The sequence below is a fragment of the Lactuca virosa genome, chromosome 8, assembly GCF_052849685.1.
Source record: "Lactuca virosa cultivar CGN04683 chromosome 8, Lactuca_virosa_CGN04683_v6, whole genome shotgun sequence".
NCBI lineage: Eukaryota > Viridiplantae > Streptophyta > Magnoliopsida > Asterales > Asteraceae > Lactuca > Lactuca virosa.
This window is the reverse complement of record NC_136433.1, coordinates 39,383,363-39,393,217: the sequence shown is the minus strand read 5'-3', so window position 1 is coordinate 39,393,217 and position 9,855 is coordinate 39,383,363.

Sequence of the window (9,855 nt, the reverse complement as noted above, 5' to 3'; positions counted from 1 at the left end):
TAGGCAACAAGTCATATCTCTAGGTTTGAAGACTTATATGATATTACCGTCTCACGATCACTTGAGATAAATTCCATGAAGTGATACCAGTGAGCGTGGGTTGAATCCAATACTCAGAACTTATGAGCACTCATGAGTGTTGTAGCCATGTCCAACATCTTAGACCTCTACAACCAACTCATGACAGTCTTGATTCATACCTACTTCCAACATATGACCGACTGTGGAGAATTCGAATAATATGATATACCAAACATAATTATTCTGGAAGTCAAAACATGCAAAATGAAACGATAGTAAACGATTGACAAAAGATAGCAACACTTTACTCATAAATAAATACAACTTTTATTCATCATCAAATGTCAATTACACTTTACACATTTCAAAGCTATCTAACTACTAAAACTAATATCATCCTTCAGCCCTATGCGCCTTGCATTCTGGAGATGCTTAGCCATGCCCAGTCCCTTCGTGAGGGGATCTGCCGGGTTCTCATCCGATGATACCCTCTTTGCCACGAGGAGTCCTTCTTCTATTCGATGTCTGATGAAATGATATTTTCTGTCGATGTGTTTGGATCTCCCGTGATCCCTTGGTTCCTTAGCTAAGGCAACTGCACTTTCACTATCACAAAAAATCTCTATAGGCTCCTTTATAGCTGGTACAACCCCAAGGTCTCCAATGAAGTTCTTTAGCCATATAGCCTCCTTTGCTGCCTTGCTTGCCGCTATATACTCTGATTCACAAGTGGAATCAGCCACTGTCTCCTGCTTGGAACTTTTCCAAGAAATTGCTCCTCCGTTTAAGGTAAAGACCCAGCCTGACTCAGAGCGGAAATTATCCCTATCTGTTTGAAAGCTAGCATCACTATACCCTTCTACTCTCAAGTCATCACTCCCACCGAGGGTAAGGACGCAGTCCTTAGTCCTCCACAAGTACTTGAGAATGTTCTTTACCGCAGTCCAGTGAGCCTTGTTAGGGTTCCCCTGATATCTGCTGACCATGCTCAATGCAAAGGCCACATCAGGACGAGTACAAGTCATAGCATACATGATCGAGCCTATAGTGGAAGCACAAGGTACTCGACTCATCTCAGCTATCTCAGCCTCTGTACTCGGGCTCTGAGTCTTACTCAGTTTGGCGTTACTCTGGATCGGTAACTCTCCTTTCTTGGAATTTTACATGCTGAATCTATTCATCACCTTATCCAAGTAGGTACTCTGACTAAGTCCAATTAGTCTTTTACTCCTGTCTCTCAAAATCCTTATCCCTAGGATATAGGCAGCTTCACCAAGGTCCTTCATAGCGAAACACTTCCCAAGCCAGGACTTCACTTCCTGCAGAGTTGGAATGTCAATTCCTATGACTAGTATGTCATCCACATACAATACCAAAAAACTGACTATAATCTCACTAGCCTTGACATATACATAAGATTCATCTTCACTCCTCTAAAATCCAAACTCTTTGACCTTCTCATCGAAGCAAAGATTCCATCTGCGAGGTGCTTATTTCAATCCATAGATGGATTTCTCAAGCTTACACACTCTATTAGGGTACTCTGCACTGACAAAACCCTCTGGCTGACTCATGTAAACATCCTCAGCCAACTTTCCATTAAGGAAAGCGGTTTTGACATCCATTTGCCATATTTCATAGTCATGAAATGCAGCAATGGCTAGCATAACCCTAATAGACTTAATCTTGGCTACTGGTGAAAAGGTCTCATCATAATCAACTCCTGGAGTTTGAGAAAAGCCCTTTGCAACCAGTCGCGCCTTATAAGTGTGTACATTACCATCCATGTCGGTCTTCTTCTTGAAGATCCATTTGCACCAGACTGTCTTGCGATGTGGTACATTGTCAACCAAGTTCCAAACTTGATTGTCATACATGGACTGTATCTCGCTGTCCATAGCCTCTTTCCATTTAGCAGCCTCAGGGCCTGCCATGGCTTCCGTGTAGTTGTTAGGCTCATCCAGACTTACCAGTGTGCTATCACTGATAAGTGTATCACCTTCCGCAGTAATATGGAAACCATAGTAATGCTCAGGTGCATTCCTAACTCTCGTGGAACGCCTCAGAGGTACAGACTCTTCTGTCGGATCAACAGGAGTTTCCTCCTCAGGTTGATTGCTAAGGTTTAAGGTTCCTTCACCACTTGACTCTTGAATTTCTTCAAGGTCAATTTGCCTCCCACTGTTTCCTTGGCTTATAAATTCTCTCTCTCGAAAGACTCATCTCCTTGCTACAAAGACCACATTATCATTGGGTTTGTAGAAGAGGTAACCGAAGGATCTCTGTGGGTAGCCGATGAAAATACACCTCTCACTTCGAGGTTCGAGCTTGTCGTGAGACTCACGCCTCACAAAAGCCTCGCAACCCCAAATCTTGATGTAGTCCAGATTAGAAACTTTTCCAGTCCACATCTCATGAGGTGTTTTTGCAACCTTTTTGGTAGGGACTAGATTAAGGATATGGGCGGCAGTCTCTAAGGCATACCCCCAAAATGAGATTGGTAGCGAAGCTCGACTCATCATGGAACGAATCATATCCAATAAGGTTCTATTGCGCCTCTCAGCCACACCATTAAGCTGTGGTGTCTTGGGAGATGTCAATTATGAGACAATCCCACATTCCTTAAGATAGTCAATGAACTCTGTACTAAGATACTCACCACCTCGATCGGATCGAAGCATCTTAATGTTCCTGCCCAACTGATTCTCCACTTCCTGCTTGAACTCTTTGAATCTTTCAAAGGTCTCTGACTTATGCTTGATTAAGTAGACATATCCATATCTACTAAAATCATCAGTAAAAGTCACATAGAAGCGGCTAGCATCTCTTGTGGCGGTTCTGAAGGGTCCACACACATCAGTGTGTACAAGATCCAACAAACCTTCACCCCTAGCACATGTACCAGTGAAGGGTGACTTTGTCATTTTCCCAAGCAAACAAGATTCACAACTATCATCTGATTTTAGGTCAAATGACTCAAAGACTCCATCCTTTTGGAGTTGGCCTATGCGTTTCTTTCTTACATGTCCAAGACGACAATGCCATAATGATGCTTTATCCAAGTTATTATTAGAAGAATCAATACACAACACATTATTTCCTAGATTGTCTACAACCGACACAGCTTCATACACACCATCACAAGGTAATGCTTTAAAATAAAGAACATTATTAAAGAAAGCATAAATACCACCACTATCATTATCAAATGAAAATGTAAAACCTTGTTTGTACAAAGCATGAAAGGAAATAAAATTTCTTGCCATTTCAGGCGAATAACAACATTTATTCAAATCTAATGTTAACCCACTACTTAGCAACAAAGAATAAACTCCAATCTTAGTGACAGGTGTAACTTTCCTATTTCCCATGATCAAGTTTATCTTCCCATGATCCACATTCTCACTTCTTCTTAGTCCCTGCAAATCACAACATATGTGAATACCACAACCTGTATCAAGGACCCAAAAATTAGAATATGGTGAGTTATTAGACAATATTGTGTAAGTACCTGCATGGTTGGGTTTTACTTTCCCATCCTTAACATCTTGCTGGTACGTTGGGCAGTTTCGCTTCCAATGCGACTTTTCATGGCAATAGAAGCATTCAGCCTCTTTAGGGTTACCAGAAGGAGTGACGAAACCTTTCTTGGTTCCACTTGAAGAGGAGCCATCAAGGGACTTTCCCTTGGGCTCTTCCTCTTCTTTCCTTTGCCTTGCCCGATTGCCAAGACAGGGGTCGCGGTAGGAGTAGGAGTAACAACCGACTTACCTTTAAGACCACTTTCCGTGGTCTTCAAAAGTCCTTGAAGTTTGTTGAGTGTAACTTCCTCCTTGTTCATGTGGTATGTCATGCAGAATTGATCATAACACGAAGGTAAGGAGTGCAAAATGATATCTATTGCCAACTCCTCTGGGAAGTTCACATTCAGTTTCAGCAAATGGTCAACATACCTTTGCATTTTCTGCATGTGGCCCGTGATGGGTTCACCATCCTTCATCCTGGTTGTTATCATGGAGGAGATGATCTCATATCGCTCTTGACGAGCACTCTGATGGTAGCGGTCCACCAAATCCTGGTGCATCTCAAAAGGATAGTAGTCCTCATAGGAATTTTGGAGCTCGGCTGTCATAGTGGCCAACATGATGCATGCTACTTTGGTAGCATCTCTTTCATGGGCCTGATATTCAGCGACCTCCTCAGGAGTAGCAGTCGGCTCGAGTTCTTTAAGCTCCTTGTCGAGGACATATTCCTTGTCCTTATACCGAGTGACCATTCTGATGTTCCTGATCCAATCCATAAAGTTGGATCCATCAAAGATGACTCTCCCACAAAGGTTCATGAGAGAGAAGGAGCCGGTAGGGTTTGATCCAGAAGCAACATTGTTGGAAGACATCTGAAAAGAAGAAAGACAAGTTTAGATTAGATATAAAGATAGTCCTTAATAAAACACCCAAATGTAATATTAAGGCTAGGACCTAACACAATATTTTATAACTTAGAAGAGGGTTGTCGTAATCCAAGCTATAAAATATTTGAAGGTAGGTGAATGACGATTCACCAATTTCCACCATGAAAAACGAAATAAAGTATTAGGTTTTAATTGGTTTTGAAACTCCTAGATTCTTTGAGATTCATTGAACTTTTCAATGGCATGTTTCAATCTCGAGTGTGCCCTTCAGGTTTGGTGACTAGGATGCCGAGGATCACAAAACAAGGTGTGAAGTAACCATGCAAATTACTTGGTACCCTTAATATTTACCCCTCAATCGATGTGTCGGTTAACCACACACGCTCCACCGATACTATGATAAATATTAAGTTACCCTTTGCCTACCTTGTTAAGTCCAGGTTAGTGTGGCGGTTAACCACACACGCTCCACTAACGACTTAATCAAAGTGCAAAGTGTAATTTCATGGGTTAGCACCTTATTCACATTTTCCTAAAGTAACTAAGATTAGGAATTTATAAAAACATTTAGTTACTTTATATTTCATCATACTTTTCATGAAGATTTATAAGTCCCTGTCCTACCCGTTCGGCTAACGACCCTCCACCAGTCAAGGAAGCAGTGGGTGAGAGTGGACACCCATTAAGCTGTCATTTTATAGGCAACAACCTTATACCCCCCTTATAGACCGGCTTCGTGAATGAGGCCTACTAACGGTAAGACGACTTGTTGTTATACATATATATATATATATATATATATATATATATATATATATATATATATATATATATATATATATATATATTATTATTAAACTTATAATATTATAAAGTATAAGGGTTGAATTTTAACTTTTAAAATTCTAGGGGTTGGAACTAAAGTATTTAAAGTGACTTTACATGTTCCAAAACTTGAGGGCAAGCTTTGTAACTTTACAAACTTTTCATCTTTCATAACTTATGAGTTAATGATGTAATAAAATGAGTGACTTTTCATTTTATGTAACCTATGTGTTTCTTTAATGGACTTTAAAAGAAAGACTTTTGGTAATCCATAACTTGAGGACAAGTTATGGATTCCATTAAAACACATAATGATCATGAATTAAACATTAAACAATTTAACAAGTAATTACTATGATCTATCAATAACTCATAAGAACATGAATATTCATATCAAAATTTCAAGAACATATGAACACATATAAACATGGAATTTTGATATTATCCATTGTAAATGGATTAGCACAAACATTACACCATCTAAAACAAGTTTTAAAACACCAAAACAGTTTAGGGTAATGTTTCTAGTCCATTTCCACCAGCAAAACTCAAAAAACTGCACTCAAGGGCTCCTACTCGTCGAGTGCAAGAGCCTACTCGTCGAGTAGGATGAATTTGATCATGGACTCGTCGAGTCCCCCCATGGACTCGGCGAGTTCATGCTTCAGAATGCAGAAAAACTGAGTTTTTTTCACAATTTTGCATCAAGTATCAAACAAACAAGCCTAGGCTCTGATACCACTGTAGGGTTTTGAGCATTCTAACACTCCTATGGTGTACATGCAACCCTAGAAACCTTGGATCTATGTTTTATCTATGATACATGCAAAATGATTTTCCAAGGTTCATAATCCTATCTAGTATACATGGGGAACTTTTGAACATAAAAGTTAGTAGGAAATACATACCTTGTAGTAGTTTGGATTCCTTGAAACCTTGTGAGCCTAGCACCTCAAGTGTGATGCCTCAAATGTCTCACACAACACCAAATGCACTTGGAGTAAACTTGAGAGAAATGTCACACTACTTCAAATCGGCTAGCCCTCTTCTTTCTTGCTTAAATCCGATTTTGGTGAACATATGGATCCTTATATAGTGTGTTACAATTAGGGTTACACACTTACACCATGTAAACCCTAATTGTCATGACCTTTCATTTCCATGACCCATGGGTTCTATAAACACCATGGAGTATCCTCTGGGTTTTAGCCCAACTTGATAATCCATGAAGCATTAGCCCACTATATAAGTATGGATGATTTACACAATCAACCCATATATTTAATTAGTCTTCTTTTGATCGCTTAATTAATTCCAAATTAATTCTTGATCAATACTAACTAAATATTACTATTAATATATTAGGACTTATAATATATTAATAAACCTTAAGTGTTATTTCTCTCATTTTAGTCTATCCAAATGCATGATGCCATGCAACCCAAATGGACCATGCTAATCGGGTCAAGTACATTCCAGAAATAGTTATGAACTTAGACACCTAATCCAACAGAAGTATCATTTCTAAAGTTGAGACGAACGAAGTTTTGCTGAAATCAAAAAGATTTGGCGATATGTTCACTCTTGACATCAAACCTATTGTTGGGAAACCCTCAGTTTGTTTACTTTTGAAAGCTTCATCTGATGTTAGTTGGTTGTGGCATCGACGTTTATCTCATTTAAACTTTCGAAATCGGAATAAGTTGGTAGTAGAAGATTTTGTTCGAGGTTTACCTATTCTAAAGTTTGACAATGATACTTTATGTGTAGCTTGCGAACAAGGAAAACAACATCGTAAAGGACATCCAATTGTCATAGATTCGAAAATTGTTGAACCGCTAGAACTTCTTCATATTGACCTTTGTGGACCATCAACTGTTGAAACTATCAACAAGAAATGGTACATTTTGGTTATTGTTGATGATTTTTCGCGATTTACTTGGGTGTATTTTCTCAGGTTAAAATCTGAATCGCTCAAACAATGATTGAATTTATCAAGAAAATTGAGACAAGTCTGAAAAAGAATGTTCGTAAAATCAAAAGTGATAATGGTTTCGAGTTTAAAAACAATGTGCTTGATTCGTTCTTAACTGAGAAAGGAATTTCGCATAATTTTTCATCGCCATATACACCACAAAAAAATGGTGTGGTTGAAAGGAGGAATAGGTATCTTTGCGAAGAAGCAAGAACAATGTTGACATATGCGAATCTTCCTCAATATCTATGGGCAGAAGCAGTTTCGACAACATGTTTTACTCAGAACCGATCCTTTATTCATCGTCATTTCAATATAACTCCGTATGAAATCATAAATAACTGAAAACCAAATGTTAAATTCTTTCATGTGTTTGGTTGCAGGTGTTTTATCATGAATCTCAAAGATAATCTTTCGAAATTTCAAGTTAAGGCTGATGAAGGAATATTTTTGGGATATTCAAATAATTCGGTTGTATACAGAGTGTTGAATAAGCGAACAAGAAAAGTTGAAGAAACGTTTAACCTCACTTTTGATGATTATTATGTGAAACAAGTTGAACAACATTTCGAACAAAAACCAATTCTTAATAAATCAAATGATGAGTCTGAAAGTTATAATTCATCCGATTTTGATTATGATTTAATTTTTGGTGTTCCAGATAGGGCTGCAGATGCTGAAGTGCATGCTGCAGATAATCAAACTCCTGAATTTTCGAAACATACTGATGATTCGACAATCACATCAGATACAACCATGGTTCTAAAAAACACGTCATGGCGCGAGGCGTGGTGTAGCCGTTACGAAAACGTCCAAGGCGGGTATGTTAAGCGTGGCGCCCAAATAACGTGTCAAGGCGCGCCTTATCGCGATATGGCGCGTGTTTTTTTCAAGGCGCAAGTTTTTTTTTTTGTTTTTTTTTCGATTTTTTTTATCGGACCTAAAATAATTGAGTTTTTGTTAACTTTTTATATTAAATACTAATATAACACTTCTAAAAACTTGATATACTTGATAAAAATCAATAATTATATGATTTATCTCTTTTAATATATATAAAATAGTCACGCCTTGAAAAACGTCATGGCTCACCAAGGTTTGTCATGACTTAACTTTTACCTTGCCGCCAAGCCACGCCTCCCGTTATTTAGAACCTTGGATACAACTGCTAATGGCGAAAGTATGCTAGATGCTCAAGTGGAGGGGGAGCACTTGAATATACCTTCAACTGTTGAGGGGGAGCATCCTTTCGAGGGGGAGCAGAGCAGTATGAATGATGTTTTCGAGGGGGAGCATTAGAACGACAATTATGTTGAGGGGGAGCATAATGATACTGAAACCATAAATCTTGATCAAAACGATGAATTTTATGAGCTAAATGATAATAATTCTGTTGCAGGATCTGAAAATGAAGAGATGTACGAAGATGCATCTTTGGACTTTGATCCAACATATCCACCATTGGAAAAATGGACAAGAAATCATCCAAAAGAACAAGTCATTGGGAATCCATAAGATGGTGTTTTGACTAGAGCTCAAATTCGGCAAAGAATGAGGTACTGAATGCTCGTCAAGAATTTTGCATGTTTAATGTTTTCATTTCGAAAATAGAACCAAAAACAGTTAAGGTTGCAATGGAACACTCAAATTGGGTTGTAGCAATGCAATCTGAACTTGCTGAGTTCGATAGAAACAAGGCTTGGAGGTTAATTCCTAAACCTGAAAATGTTTCAATTGTCGGATTAAAATGAATTTTCAAAAACAAAACCGACAAGGATGGAAATATTGTTCGAAATAAAGCACGATTAGTTGTTAAAGAATATTCGCAACAAGAAGGTATCGATTATGAAGAAACTTTTGCCCCTGTCGCAAGACTCGAGGCTGTTTGAATATTTTTGGCTTATGCAGCTCACAAAGATTTTGATGTTTATCAAATGGATCTGAAGTGTGATTTTCTCAATGGTGAACTTGAAGAAACAATTTATGTTGAACAACCTCCAGGTTTCATAAATGAAAAATATCCTGATCATGTTTATATATTAGATAAAGCAGTATATGGGTTAAAATAAGCACCAAGAGCCTGGTATGCAACTCTTACCAGTTTCTTAAAACAATCGAAATTTAAACAAGGATCAGTTGATCCCACATTATTTCGAAAGAAAGTTGGGAATCATCTAATGTTTGTTCAAATTTATGTAGATGATATTATTTTTGGCTCTACTAACACTGCTTTGTCTAGTGAATTCGAATGTTTGATGAAAAACCAATTCGAAATGAGCATGATGGGTAAAATCAATAATTTTCTTGGTTTAAACATTCATCAAAGCAGAGAAGGAATTTTCATCAATCAAGAAAAATATACCAGGAATTTGCTCGAAAAATTTGGAATGACAAATAGCACGAAGTTAAGAGTACCAATGGCGGTTGGAACAAGGCTAACTCCTTCGTTAGACACACCTGCTGTTGATCTTACTTTATACAGGAGTATGATAGGTTCATTGCTTTATCTTACAGCAAGTAGACCTGATATCATGTTTTATGTATGTAATTGTGCTAGGTATCAAGAAAATCCAAGAGAACCACACTTGACTACAGTGAAAAATATTTTTCGTTATCTCAAGGG